The 16,047-nt window shown below is 43.1% G+C and overlaps 1 protein-coding gene and 1 long non-coding RNA gene across 2 annotated transcripts in view; one reads left to right on the top strand and one right to left on the bottom strand.

Moving 5' to 3' along the window:
* LOC121536589 overlaps window positions 1–16,047 on the top strand; it is a 71,246-nt gene that overhangs the window by 30,546 nt on the left and 24,653 nt on the right. Inside the window, exon 3 of the long non-coding RNA XR_005994883.2 lies at window positions 885–1,020. This is a non-coding gene — a long non-coding RNA (uncharacterized LOC121536589). The remainder of the gene's footprint in view (window positions 1–884; window positions 1,021–16,047) is intronic.
* LOC121536586 (norrin) overlaps window positions 1–16,047 on the bottom strand; it is a 30,431-nt gene that overhangs the window by 13,988 nt on the left and 396 nt on the right. The gene's annotated exons all lie outside the window — the stretch shown is intronic.

Raw genomic sequence — 16,047 nt, 5'->3', positions numbered from 1 at the left:
GAACTCCGTAATCTGAGGGAAATATGTGTCTCTAATATGGTCATACATTTGACAGGAGGTTAGGAAGTGCAGCTCAGTTTCCACCTCATTTTGTGGGCAGTGTGCACATAGCCTGTCTTCTCTTGAGAGCCAGGTCTGCCTACGGCGGCCTTTCTCAATAGCAAGGCTATGCTCACTGAGTCTGTACATAGTCAAAGCTTTCTTTAAGTTTGGGTCAGTCACAGTGGTCAGGTATTCTGCCACTGTGTACTCTCTGTTTAGGGCCAAATAGCATTCTAGTTTGCTCAGTTTTTTTGTTAATTCTTTCCAATGTGTCAAGTAATTCTCTTTTTGTTTTGTCATGATTTGGTTGGGTCTAATTGTGTTGTTTTTGTCCTGGGGCTCTGTGGGGTCTGTTTGTGTTTGTGAACAGAGCCCCAGGACCAGCTTACTTAGGGGACTCTTCTCCAAGTTCATCTCTATGTAGGTGATGGTTTTGTTATGGAAGGTTTGGGAATCGCTTCCTTTTAAGTGGTTATAGAATTTAACGGCTCTTTTCTGGATTTGGATAATTAGCGGGTATCTGCCTAATTCTGCTCTGCATGCATTATTTGGTGTTATTCGTTGTACACAGAGGATATTTTTTGCAGAATTCTGGTGTTTGTCCCATTTTGTGAATTCTTGGTTGGTGAGCGGACCCCAGACCTCACAACCATAAAGGGCAATGGGTTCTATAACTGAGTCAAGTATTTTTAGCCAGATCCTAATTGTTATGTCGAATTTTATGTTCCTTTTGACGGCATAGAATGCCCCTCTCTCTCTCTCTCTCTCTCTCTCTCTCTCTCTCTCTCTCTCTCTCTCTCTCTCGCTCTCTCTCTCTCTCTCTCTCTCTCTCTCTCTCTCAGACACACACATCAATTCCATCCAGCGCCCCCCAGTCCCACTCCCTCTCTACCTCTCTCCCTTCATCACACATGTCAACTCTGGGGGACATCAAGTCTGAACTTTTCTACCACTCCAGGTAGAGTTCTTAAATCCAAGGTAGGTTGGGGATTTTGGCCTTGTTATTCATCTGTGTTATGGTTGGCTGTTGGACTGTAACAGTCCCTTCTTATTACACCAAACAGCTACAGTGGCAGTCCAATCCCATACGATACAATCGACCCATTCATGTTGAATTACACTTGCAATTTGAATTTTTTAAAGGAATGAACTTGGGTTTTATTTCCATTGCAGAAAGTTGCTAAGCATTGCCAAGATTGATCCGTTATAAATAATAATAATATGCCATTTAGCAGACGCTTTTATCCAAAGCGACTTACAGTCATGTGTGCATACATTTTTACGTATGGGTGGTCCCGGGGATCGAACCCACTACCCTGGCGTTACAAGCGACATGCTCTACCAATTGAGCTACAGAGGACCATGTTATCCTGCCTGTGCAACTTTCCATTTAGAGAAACATTTGATTGGGAGAAGCAGTCAGACATGTCTCCTGTTTTAGCTGTGGGAAAGTACTGCACACCACAAACAGCTCTTAGTGTCTGTCTGTCTGTCTGTCTGTAGGTCTGTCTGTAGGTCTGTCTGTCTGTCTGTCTGTCTGTCTGTCTGTCTGTCTGTCTGTCTGTCTGTCTGTCTGTCTGTGTAGATCTGTCTGTCTGTCACTCCAGGTCTGCATGATCCAGCAGCTCCAGGGCTTGGCCCAGTGTTCGGGTGGAGGGTTTTAGGAGTAGATGGCTGACCTAGGTGAAACATGTATAGACAGGATAGGTTAATCAAGGGAAAGAGGGGATAATATGGGTTAGGGGGGCAGAGAAGGGAGGGAACGGGGGTGACAGGCGGTATAGGTTGTTGAGACACTTAATATACAAGCCCCAGGAATTAGATACTTTTTTACTATCATCCACATACTCTCACATAAAACAAGTCCCCTTCAAGTGAGCAGGAGCCTGAAGGAAATGCACTTACGTGGGTAGGAGGTTGGTTCGGACACAGGCATGCTCCAAGAATAAGTTATCAAAAGTCACCTGCATTCTCTTCCTAAAACCAGCAATGGGAAGCTACAGAATGGGTCTCTCTTAGTCTTCAGGGGTCTCACAGGGGCCCCACACGGAGTAGCCAGGAATAGGCTGTACCCCATTCTGTACCCCATTCTGTACCCCATTCTGTACCCCATTCTGTACCCCATTCAGTACCCCATTCTGTACCCCATTCTGTACCCCATTCTGTACCCCATTCTGTACCCCATTCTGTACCCCATTCAATACCCCATTCTGTACCCCATTCTGTACCCCATTCTGTACCCCATTCTGTACCCCATTCTGTACCCCATTCAATACCCCATTCTGTACCCCATTCTGTACCCCATTCTGTACCCCATTCTGTACCCCATTCAATACCCCATTCTGTACCCCATTCTGTACCCCATTCTGTAACCCATTCAATACCCCATTCTGTACCCCATTCTGTACCCCATTCTGTACCCCATTCAATACCCCATTCTGTATCCCATTCTGTACCCCATTCTGTAACCCATTCTGTACCCCATTCAATACCCCATTCTGTACCCCATTATGTACCCCATTCTGTAACCCATTCTGCATCCCATTCTGTACCCCGATGTGCCTTGCCATCACACAACACACACACACACACACACGCAGGCACACACTCACACACACACACACACACTTGTAACGCAATGCCCCCTCAGCGTTATCGCCTAGGCCCCTCGATATTAGCCACAACATCTACCCTATTGAAAACTGAAGAGGATAAAGAAGCAGAATGCGCAGCTTTGGGCCCCTTAGGTACAGTATACCAGTAATACGTGCAGACATATTTTAGGTTCAGAGATGAAATTCCAACCTGCATCATGTGTCTGTTGTACGTATCAATTTAGTGTAAACAGGGCCTGAACAAGCCCCTTGTAGCCCAAAGATATACTATTAATATATACAGAGAATGCACTCAATCTCAGGTATTTGGGTGAATGAAACATTAAAGGGAAATCTCACCGCTGTCCATTAATATGTTATTAACATATCATATATGTCATAAAAAATTTGCATTTCCTCACTACACGCAATTATGAACGTTTCTACATCTCGCCGGTAGAAACGGGCCAGCTACATTGCCTGGTTGTAAGCAAACCACAATATCCAGATTTCATAGCAATTTCAGGACATGGAGGACCGCCCAGTGGAGGTGTGAGAAATATCAAAATGTCTGTGTTTGTAGCCAGCACTTTCAGCCAGAGCATTTAGAAATGGAACTGAAGTTTCAACTGATGGGGTTGCCATGTCGTCGAATGTTGAAAAGTGATACCATTCTATCGATTCTCCCCTTCACTTCAAAGAGGGAGCTATCCGTTCAGCCAACATCAGCGCAGCATGCCGCAGCCCGTCTGGTGTTCAACCTTCCCAAGTTCTCTCACGTCACCCCCCTCCTCTGCACACTCCACTGGCTTCCAGTTGAAGCTCGCATCTGTTACAAGACCATGGTGCTTGCCTATGGAGCTGTGAGGGGAACGGCACCTCCGTACCTTCAGGCTCTGATCAGTCCCTACACCCAAACGAGGGCATTGCGTTCATCCACCTCTGGCCTGCTGGCTCCCCTTCCTCTGCGGAAGCATAGTTCCCGCTCAGCCCAGTCAAAACTGTTCGCTGCTCTGGCACCCCAATGGTGGAACAAGCTCCCTCACGACGCCAGGACAGCGGAGTCACTCACCACCTTCCGGAGACATTTGAAACCCCACCTCTTTAAGGAATACCTGGGATAGGATAAAGTAATCCTTCTACCCCTCCCTTACCCCCCCCAAAAAATAATAATATATAAAAGAATTTAAAAAAAAAAAAGATTAAAAAACATCAAAAATAAAAACAGTGTTATCCCACTGGCTATAAGGTGAATGCACCAATTTGTAAGTCGCTCTGGATAAGAGCGTCTGCTAAATGACGTAAATGTAAATGTAATGTAGATAACTTTACATTTACATTTACGTCATTTAGCAGACGCTCTTATCCAGAGCGACTTACATACAATTTTTTTCATACCCCCTGTGGGAATCAAACCCACAACCCTGGCGTTGCAAACGCCAAGCTCTATCAACTGAGCTACATCCCTGCCGGCCATTCCCTCCCCTACCCTGGACGACGCTGGGCCAATTGCGCGCCGCCCCATGGGTCTCCCGGTCACGGCCGGCTACGACAGAGCCTGGATTCGAACCAGGATCTCTAGTGGCACAGCTGGTCTAAGGCACTGCATCGCAGTACTAGCTGTGCCACTAGAGATCCTGGTTCGAATCCAGGCTCTGTCGAGCCGGCCGCGACCGGGAGACCCATGGGGCGGCGCCACTGGCCCAGCGTCGTCCAGGGTAGGGGAGGGAATGGCCGGCAGGGGATGTAGCTCAGTTGGTAGAGCATGGCGTTTGCAACGCCAGGGTTGTGGGTTCGATAAAATAATGTATGTGCTAACTGTAAGTCGGTCTGGATAAGAGCGTCTGCTAAATGACTAAAATGTAAATGTGTATCATTTAAACTAATTTGTTGGCAAGTAAACATGTTTTAATAAAACAGTAGATTCGTCTGTCAATATAGCAAATAATTAGACATGACTTGTATTCAAGACAAAGTTTATTTGCTCTGGAGACCGAGGTGAGTTTTTTCACAGCAGTATGCAGGAAGAGTTATGGCATTGTATGACAGTGGAATAAAAATATACTACCAACGCTTATAATAAATACTATAGTTCTACAAAGGGAATACTTGCATATGGTGTGTTTGGGTGGTGCAGTGAGGTGTTCGGAGTCACTTTGATACAATGGGAGTTTGTTGCTATAGGACCTTTCACATCTCTTGAGAGTCATCATCTTCTTTGTATCGAAGCGGTATTGTGTGTGAGAGAAAGTTGAAAATGCTATAAGACATTCATGGGCAATCGTTGAGTACTGTCTGTATTCCTACTGCAGCAGCATAGTGTAGAATATGAGACATCTCACAGACACATGGTAGCTAGCTAGCTAGCTACAACACACAGGTATAGTTACTCCAAGACTAATTTGAGTCATCAAGCCAAAGTCATTCCTTTACTCTCCGCCATCATCATCAAAACATTTATACCATTTTGCTCATAATGAGAGGCGCTGAGGCTAGCTAGGCATAACGTTAGACTACAGTACATTTTAGGTAGAGCAAACAACACAGCTAGCTAGCTTGGCCTGTAGTGGTTCTAGCAAGCCCCGTTATGGCCGAATCGATCACCAAATTGTACGGAACAACACTGCCTCGGTTAAAAGAGAGATTATATTGCTAGCTACCGACAGCAAAACAACTTACTCATTTGTAATTTACTCCTGGTCCAGCTGGTCTAGGCTGCTGCCACTGCTTACTGGTCTGGCAATTATTTTTCTCGCAGTCTCAACTCCTCTTCAGTGTATTCCAGCTCAAATAAATAGGACTGTATGTTCCTATGTAAAATAACATTTTTTTAAATGTTGGCATCAGACTCTTCTTGGAAAGAGGAATCATCAGAAGCAGCCATTGTAGCTAATTATTTAGCAGTCTCAGATAGACAGTGAACCTGTTCCGCCACTGTTTTGAAAAGCCTGCCTTTGGAACTCTGCCTTTGAGGGTGGGTACAAGGAAGTATGGCTCTCGTCAGGCTGTAGTCTTCAGAGAAAATGAGTCAACGTAGATATCCTGCAATGTCCTGTCAGATTGGAATATCGTTGAGACAAGTCCAATGTCTCTATTGAACAAGGACAACCATTTGGAGAAACATAAAGTGCGATTGGAGAAACATAAAAGCCACAATAGTTGCTACAAAACATGACTCTATTCATTTTTTTATCAGACAACAGTCTCAATCAACCAATGACGTCATTGGTTGAAATCTCCCGGTCCGAAAATTAAAAAATACAGCTATAGTGTATAATTATGTCTGAAACACCCTCTCATCACTCAGAATTATGTAGGGAGACTGGAAAATACCCCAAATAGTGTCTAGCGGTAAAGATCCCCTTTAATACAGTGAGGGAAAAAAGTATTTGATCCCCTGCTGATTTTGTACGTTTGCCCACTGACAAAGAAATGATCAGTCTATAATTTTAATGGTAGGTTTATTTGAACAATGAGAGACAGAATAACAACAACAAAAATCCAGAAAAACGCATGTCAAAAATGTTATAAATTGATTTGCATTTTAATGAGGGAAATAAGTATTTGACCCCTCTGCAAAACATGACTTAGTACTTGGTGGCAAAACCCTTGTTGGCAATCACAGAGGTCAGACGTTTCTTGTAGTTGGCCACCAGGTTTGCACACATCTCAGGAGGGATTTTGTCCCACTCCTCTTTGCAGTTCTTCTCCAAGTCATTAAGGTTTTGAGGCTGACGTTTGGCAACTCGAACCTTCAGCTCCCTCCACAGATTTTCTATGGGATTAAGGTCTGGAGACTGGCTAGGCCACTCCAGGACCTTAACGTGCTTCTTCTTGAGCCACTCCTTTGTTGCCTTGGCCGTGTGTTTTGGGTCATTGTCATGCTGGAATATCCATCCACGACCCATTTTCAATGCCCTGGCTGAGGGAAGGAGGTACTTTTTTCCCTCACTGTACATATATTGAGTATACTAAACATTGCCCGCAGAACAGCCACTATTCATCGGGGCATGGACTCTACAAAGTATCAAAAGCGTTCGATAGGGATGCTGGCCCAGATTGACTCTAATGCTTCTGACAGTTGTGTCAAGTTGGCTGGATGTCCTTTGGGTGGTGGACCATTCTTGATACACATGGGAAACTGTTGAGTGTAAAAAAACCCAGCAGTGTTTCAGTTCTTGACACAAACCGGTGCGCCTGGCACCTACTACTATACCCCATTCAAAGGCACTTCAATATTCTCCCTCTGAATGGCACACATACACAATCCATGTCGCAATTTTCTCAAGGCTTAAAAATCATTTTTTTAACCTGTCTCCTCCCCTTCATCTACACTGATTGAAGTGGATTTAGCAAGTGACATCAATACGGGATCATAGTGTTCACCTGGATTCACCTGGTCAGTCTATGTCATGGAAAGAGCAGGGGTTCTTAATGTTTTGTATACTCAGTGTTTAACCACCAGAAACATCTCTCTTTATTTAGGCTTTGGGACTTTTGGGGGGAATGAGGAGCTTATTAAGGCAATCCTTAAGAGTCTATTGATGCACCCATACGTCAGTCTAAGTAGCATTATGAAAAAATCCCCGTCAAAATCCGTCAGTTTAAACTAAACATACTGTATCTGCTGCACATGCACCTATGACGGCCTTCCGCATCTGAGATGGAAGGTGGCTGAGCTACAGTCCAGTAGTGTTTGTCAGACTGTCACCAACACGATTGTGTTCTCCGTTTTGCTCTACAACCCCCACAAGTGTCACGGGACTTGTCTGAAGGTAACCTGGTACCGGTTTAAAAAATGAATGGAACTGTCGTGGTAGTCTTGTGGCAACAAAAAAAAGGGGTAAAATCTGTGTCCAAAAAACTGAAATATTTCCTGACCTTTATATCTCTAGATACAGTGCATTCGGAGAGTATTCAGACCCCTTGACTTTTTCCATATTTTGTTACATTACAGCTTTATTCTAAAATTGATTAAAAAAACTAAAACATTATCAATCTTCACACAATACCCCATAATGACAAAGCAAAAATTTATTAAAAATTAAAAACTGAAATATCACATTCACATACAGTGAGGGAAAAAAGTATTTGATCCCCTGCTGATTTTGTACGTTTGCCCACTGACAAAGAAATGAGCAGTCTATAATTTTAATGGTAGGTTTATTTGAACAGTGAGAGACAGAATAACAACAAAAAAATCCAGAAATACGCATGTCAAAAATGTTATAAATTGATTTGCATTTTAATGAGGGAAATAAGTATTTGACCCCTCTGCAAAACATGACTTAGTACTTGGTGGCAAAACCCTTGATGGCAATCACAGAGGTCAGACGTTTCTTGTAGTTGGCCACCAGGTTTGCGCACATCTCAGGAGGGCTTTTTTCTCACTCCTCTTTGCAGATCTTCTCCAAGTCATTAAGATTTCGAGGCTGACGTTTGGCAACTCGAACCTTCAGCTACAGATTTTCTATGGGATTAAGGTCTGGAGACTGGCTAGGCCACTCCAGGACCTTAATGTGCTTCTTCTTGAGCCACTCCTTTGTTGCCTTGGCCGTGTGTTTTGGGTCATTGTCATGCTGGAATACCCATCCACGACCCATTTTCAATGCCCTGGCTGAGGGAAGGAGGTTCTCACCCAAGATTTGACGGTACATGGCCCCGTCCATCGTCCCTTTGATGCAGTGAAGTTGTCCTGTCCCCTTAGCAGAAAAACACCCCCAAAGCACAATGTTTCCACCTCCATGTTTGACGGTGGGGATGGTGTTCTTGGGGTCATAGGCAGCATTCCTCCTCCTCCAAACACAGCGAGTTGAGTTGATGCCAAAGTGCTCCATTTTGGTCTCATCTGACCACAACACTTTCACCCTGTTCTCCTCTGAATCATTCAGATGTTCATGGCAAACTTCAGACGGGCCTGTATATGTGCTTTCTTGAGCAGGGGGACCTTGCGGGCGCTGCAGGATTTCAGTCCTTCACGTCGTAGTGTGTTACCAATTGTTTTCTTGGTGACTGTGGTCCCAGCTGCCTTGAGATCATTGACAAGATCCTCCCGTGTAGTTCTGGGCTGATTCCTCACCGTTCTCATGATCATTGCAACTCCACGAGGTGAGATCTTGCATGGAGCCCCAGGCCGAGGGAGATTGACCGTTATTTTGTGTTTCTTCCATTTGCGAATAATCGCACCAACTGTTGTCACCTTCTCACCAAGCTCCCTTTAAGAGTGTGCTCCTAATCTCAGCTCGTTACCTGTATAAAATACACCTGGTAGCCAGAAATCTTTCTGATTGAGAGGGGGTCAAATACTTATTTCCCTCATTAAAATGCAAATCAATTTATAACATTTTTGACATGCGTTTTTCTGGAGTTTTTTGTTGTTATTCTGTCTCTCACTGTTCAACTACACCTACCATTAAAATTATAGACTGATCATTTCTTTGTCAGTGGGCAAACGTACAAAATCATCAGGGGATCAACTACTTTTTTCCCTCACTGTAAGTATTCACACCCTTTACTCAGTACTTTGTTTGAAGCACCTTTGGCAGCGATTACAGCCTCAAGTCTTCTTGGGTATGACGCTACAAGCTTGGCACACATGTATTTGGGGAGTTTCTCCCATTCTTCTCTGCAAATCCTCTCAAGCTATGTCAGGTTGGATGGGGAGCGTCGCTGCACAGCTATTTTCAGGTCTCTCCAGAGATATTAGATCGGGTTCAAGACCGTGCTCTGGCTGAGCCACTCAAGGACATTCAGAGACTTGTCCTGAAGCCACTCCTGCATTGTCTTGGATGTGTGCTTAGGGTCATTGTCCTGTTGGAAGGTGAACCTTTGCCCCAGTCTGAAGTCCTGAGCGCTCTGGAGCAGGTTTTCATCAAGGATCTCTATGTATTTTGCTCCGTTCATCTTTCCCTCGATCCTGACTAGTCTCTCAGTCCCTTCCGCTGAAAAACATCCCCACAGCATGATGCTGCCACCACCATGCTTCACCGTAGGGATGGTGCCAGGTTTCCTCCAGAAGTGACGCTTGGCATTCAGGCCAAAGAGTTCAATCTTGGTTTCATCAGACCAGAGAATCTTGTTTTTCATGGTCTGAGATTCCTTTAGGTGACTTTTGGCAAACTCCAAGCGGGCTGTCATGTGCCTTTTTACTGAGGAGTGGCTTCCGTCTGGCCACTCTGCCATAAAGGCCTGATTGATGGAGTGCCACAGAGATATTTGTCCATCTGGAAGGTTCTCCCATCTCTTCAGAAGAACTCTGGAGCTCTGTCAGAGTGACCATCGGATTCTTGGTCACCTCCCTGACCAAGGCCCTTCTCCCCCGATTGCTCAGTTTGGCCCAAGCGGACAGCTCAAGGAAGAGTCTTGGTGGTTCCAAACTTCTTCCATTTAAGAATGATGGAGGCCACTGTGTTCTTGGGGACCTTCAATGCTGCAGAAATGTTTTGGTACCCTTCCCCAGATCTGTGCCTCCACACAATCCTGTCTCGGGACAGGGGTCCTAAAATTCTAAATCAAATAGCTAAATGGTCCATGGTATGACCATCTTAAAACAATTCCAAATGTTAGCTTAGTAGAACCCCCAAAAGCTGAGGATCTTATTAAAACCTTTAGCCTACAATTTCCACGCCCCCGTGGAAATCTAATTAACATAATCCAAAAATCCCCATCGAAATCTGTCTGTTTAAACTAGAGATATCCGGGGTTTTTTGCGTCTCAATCCACGGCATCCGCCGATATCGCCCTTCCACATCTGCGGTGAAAGGTGACAGAGCTAGAGCGTGTTTGTCAGAACATGAGACATCCCGAACATCGGTCTTCTTACAAAAACATCTGTAGCGTCCGAACGGTTTGGCCTACAATTATGACCACTCTATTGAAAGATGAGACTCTCACGAACACGGTGGTGTTCACCATTTTGCTCTAGGACACCCACAAGCCTGAAGGTCCCCGGTATCAGTAAACAAGTAACATGGACGTATATATGGAGATAGGGGATCAAATAAGGGGATAAATACATGTTTTAAAAAATAATCTCTCAGATATGGGACAGACACTTCAGAACAAACTTCCTTTAGATTTTCTGTTGGACTATCTGTCGTTCCATGTAGTGAATCTGTTATTAAATGCGTTTCTATTGGCTAATAGCAGTAATGCCAAATTCAAAGTTTCATCCAATAACTTTTTTTAAATATGTTTTTGATACATTAAGGGGCTTAAAATTCTAAATCAAATAGCTAAATGGTCCTTGGTATGACCATCTTAAAACAATTGCTTAGACAGGGCTTAGACAGGGCTTAGACTGGGCTTAGACTGGGCTTACTGGGCTTAGACAGGGCTTAGACAGGGCTTAGACTGGGCTTAGACAGGGTTTAGACAGGGCTTAGACTGGGCTTAGACAGGGCTTAGACTGGGCTTACTGGGCTTAGACAGGGCTTAGACTGGGCTTACTGGGCTTAGACAGGGCTTAGACTGGGCTTAGACAGGGCTTGGACTGGGCTTAGACTGGGCTTAGACTGGGTTTAGAAAGGCTTAAACAGGGCTTAGACAGGGCTTAGACTGGGCTTACTGGGCTTAGACAGGGCTTAGACTGGGCTTACTGGGCTTAGACAGGGCTTAGACTGGGCTTAGACTGGGCTTGGACTGAAGGCAGTGAGAAAAAAAAGGAGAGATTAGTTTGTAGTGTTTTCCCATGCTATGGTGGCTACCTAGCGACACTCACACACACACTCACACACACACACACTCACACTCACACTCACACACACTCACACTCACACTCACACTCACACACACACACACACACTCACACTCACACTCACACTCACACTCACACTCACACTCACACTCTCACACACACACACACACACACACACACACACACACACAACTCAACCCCCTGGAGGCTGCAGAACAGGAGTTTCTTTGCTAAGCTGAGGCAGACAGGGATACTGTAAGATTTCACATACCACATTTTCATTCCCACCAAGTTTAACTACACAATAGGTGAGTCTTTCCACAAAAAGAGGGCCTTTTGCGTCCTTTTGATATTTTAAGTAGAAATTGTGCACCAATATTGAATATTAAAAGCCTTTTATATTAAATGAAGTGTTCTTTAATATACAGTTTTTTACAATCACTTTGGCACTAATTTCAGAACCTTGACGTCATTTTTCAAAACTCTAGACACAAAACTCAAAACGGTCATCACTTGTAACACAGGCTGTCCAATGTTCAAAACATTGCATTGTGCATTCATATCTTTAAAGAAATCTTACACTTGCACAATCATTGATTCAAAATACAAATTTATTGTGAAATACCAATGAAACGTTAATTTAGATCACCCACACACAAGCAACCGATAGTTTCACTGTGTCATTGTTCGTACAATCATTAAATATTGTAGTACAAAATAGGTGATACATGTTTCATTATGGTACTACATGTAAATACATCCCTGTAAAGGTACTGCAGTAGTAGAGAGAATACCACAGACACAGTGGAATCATTGAACAAAATCTGAAATATATTGATGAAAAACAATACAGTACTGTAAAACATCAACTTGCTTGCTTGTACTGTAAAAAGCAAAACATAGGAGTGATTACTGTACTTCTACATTTTCATCAACTCTGTCTTGTGGTTTTGGCCACAGGTTCTCATCTACATCACAATGGATGTTTTCATTAGCCAAACATCTTGGAAAAAAACCTTTGGCCATGGCGAATCCAGGCCTGACACTGGTCTGCCGTGATGTCATTGCATGCGTCATCCATGGCCTGGAGAAGAGTGACTTGTTCATGAGGGCGCCTATCATAAACCTTCCATCTCCATGTGGAGAAAAATTCCTCAATCGGGTTAAGGAAAGGAGAGTATGGGGGTAAATACAGGGTGGTCAATTGTGCATGGGCCTGAAACCATGCTTGCATCATATGAGCATGGTGGAACCTGACATTATCCCACACAATGACATAGGTCACGCCATCAGCTCTACAGACCTGATCGAGCTCATCAAGGAAGGTTACAAGGGGACCATAGAAACGGTGTCTGATAAAGAATGATGATGAAATATTACATCCATAGATAATGTAGTCTAATTGGTTCATGCTCCACGCTAATTGGTGACAATGAATCTCGTTACTTTGAAACTTTCATGATCTAAACATGGAATATTGTTTGTCTGTTTCCATACAACTATGCATTAAGAGTAATGCAACAGTTACTTATCATTTTGAGCAGTTGTATCAATTGATAGTTGGATAATTGTAATGAAATGAGTAGACACTCATCTGAAATGTAATGTGTGAATTGCCTTTTGAAATAGTAGTACTTTGATGTTAAGTTGTGTCATATTGAACAGGTGACTTTTGTTAAATGAACAAATGATCTTAGTTTTATGTGTATTGTATCCAAGCAATTGAAAAAAGTGTTAGAGTTTTGAAAAATGTGCATTTTGATCATTGGTTGTGAGTTTTGTGTCTAGAGTTTTGAAAAATGACGTCAAGGTTCTGAAATTAGTGCCAAAGTGATTGTAAAAAACTGTAAACCACATGGAGAATTCATTTTTTTAATGTGAATAAAGGCTTGTTAAAGTAAAAAATTCAGCATTTTGACATGTCCCTCCATCAACCCTGTGTCACTTCTAAGAAGATTTTAATCCACTTAATCCCCAAATGTATCCAAGTTTCACCATCATTGTAAATCCCAAATTATTTTGTTGCTTTTACAAAGTAATTTCTGAAGATTATTATTTATTTCATGTGATTAGTGATTCATTTACGATTTAAGGTCAACCCTGTTACGTGAACTGAACTCTCATTTTAATATGGTGAAACGATTAAAACATTTTAAATCAAAAGAAGCATTGAACATCTAAAAGTAAAATCATAGAGTAGAAGCAGGTGAGCTGGTTTTACTCTCTTTGGCCATTTTCTGGTGTTTTGTGGTCGAAAACTGAGCGGGTCGAGCATAACATGTCAACCCTGTTACCTATAGATAGACAGGCTAGAAATTTTATTTATGGCTGATTTAATAAGAAATCGTCAACCCTGTTACGGTCAACCCTGTTACGGTCAACCCTGTTACTTTATTTGGCACTTAATAGGCACTTACTATAGTAATTTTTTCATTTAACCTTTTGGTATGGGAAACTAGTTTTTTATGAAGTCGAACATGTGCTCTTTAAGACTGAATGTTTAAAATAATGTTTTTTACTAAGGTAGACTTCTCAAATGGCACCGAATTGGTGGAACGACCCAGGTGTTGTCATTGCTGTCGGTGTATAAATATCCCTGCATGGTGCCAACTTCTCTTTTTGGTCTTTGGCTGGAGAATGGAGACATGCATACATGTACACGTGTGTGTGTGCGTGTGCGTGTATGTGAATTGCTGGTATTCTATTTTTCTCTCTCTCCCTCTCTATCTCTCCCTCCCTACCCCTCTCTCTCCCTCTCTATCTCTACCTCCCTCCCCACATCGTTGCTTTCTGTTCATCCCCTTCCTCCATTGTTTCACCATCTTTGAATAAACTAAAAGGCAGATTCTTTAGGGAGAGGAGGGGTGCACACACACACACACACACACACACAATCACTCACAGACCCTTCAAAGCTAAGCCCCTCACTAAATATATCCCCCTGGTAGAGATAAGACAAACAGTGTGGATTTGAGGCTGGTGTTCAGCCAATGATAGGCAGCCATGTGAGCCAAGCTAAGATAATGTTAGGTTTGCAATTTATGCTATTCAGAAACACCACTAGCTACAGAGAGAGATGGAGACAGAGGGAGATGGAGAGAGAGAGAGAGAGAGAGAGAGAGAGAGAGAGAGAGAGAGAGAGAGAGAGAGAGAGAGAGAGAGAGAGAGAGAGAGAGAGAGAGAGAGAGAGAGAGAGAGAGAGAGAGAGAGAGAGAGAGAGAGAGAGAGAGAGAGAGAGAGAGAGAGAGAGAGAGAGAGAGAGAGAGAGAGAGAGAGAGAGAGAGAGAGAGAGAGAGAGAGAGAGAGAGAGAGAGAGAGAGAGAGAGAGACCCATCCAAATTGTGAGAAAGCAAAAATATAACTATTTGACACACTGGAAAGAATCAACCAAAAAACTGAGCAAATTGGATATCTGTCCGTGTGTTCATTAGTCAAAGGCACGTTCCTGCTACAGTGAGACAGCAAACTGGTCATCTGAGTTTCACCACGGTCCAAATAAATAGACACACACGCTGGTGTGTAATGGTGAGAGAACGATCCCCCACATAGATGGATAGACACACACACTGGTGTGTAATGGTGAGAGAACGATTCCCCACATAGATGGATAGACACACACACGCTGGTGTGTAATGGTGAGAGAATGATCCCCCACATAGATGGATAGACACACACTGGTGGTGACTCCACATGTTTCTGGAGACGTGTGTGTCGCTTCAAACACACCTCCTCTCCTCCTACTCCTCTCCAAACAATTCAAGAACAATCTTTTCACACCAGCAGAACGCACACACACACACACACGCACACACATAAACACACACACACACCACCTCATACAAATGTTCACATAAACACCTTCCAGTTCTGTCATTTTCTGTCTGTCTGTCTGTCTGTGTGTCTGTCTGTCTGCCTGCCCTGTAGTCACACTGATTTATAGATCTACCTTCAGCAACACATGTTGAGTAATAAAATACCTCCTACAACATTACATAGCTGCATGTTTTACACTATCTATCCATGTCTGTGGTTGTAAGATAGCACATACCAGTATGTCATCATCACAGTCCTTAAAGGCTCAATCTGTTTCTGATTTCTGATCATTTTAATCGTTGATATAACTCTATCGATACTCGAAGATTTTAACTTATAAATCATTACCCAAAATGTAGGGCTTAATTTATTGTAATAAGTATTTGGAAACAAACAATGTATAGTCTCAAAACATATTATGTACTGTCAGTTCATGCATCCAGCCTCATCCATCAGCTACCAAACAAAGTGGCAGGGTCAGGCTGTTGAAATTACAGAGTGTGCTTTTAACCAGAACAGTGCCTGGGCACATACAGAGGCTAGAAATACCACAGCGGAGTCAGGGAGATACATGATGACTATTGCTCGATGACTACGCAATGAGCTGACACAACCAGGCAGGACCAATGACTCAACCATCCTCTAATGGCTTTAAAAATACCTGTATTATATATAGTCTACCTATTGATGGAAGGTATGACATTACTGTTGATCTATTTGTCTGTATAGTACATGATAAGCTAAGGCAACCATTATCTAAAGCAATGCTATGCTCTAATTACGCTTCATTCAGTTTGAACATGAAATGGTTACTGGTAAAATACCTTTTCGATGGAAAATATGATATCACAGTTATTCTGTCTATGTGTGCAGGAAATAGCTAACTGGAGCCCTAATGCTTTA

Source organism: Coregonus clupeaformis, chromosome 37, assembly GCF_020615455.1.
Source record: "Coregonus clupeaformis isolate EN_2021a chromosome 37, ASM2061545v1, whole genome shotgun sequence".
NCBI lineage: Eukaryota > Metazoa > Chordata > Actinopteri > Salmoniformes > Salmonidae > Coregonus > Coregonus clupeaformis.
This window is presented reverse-complemented; position numbering and strand designations above follow the sequence as displayed.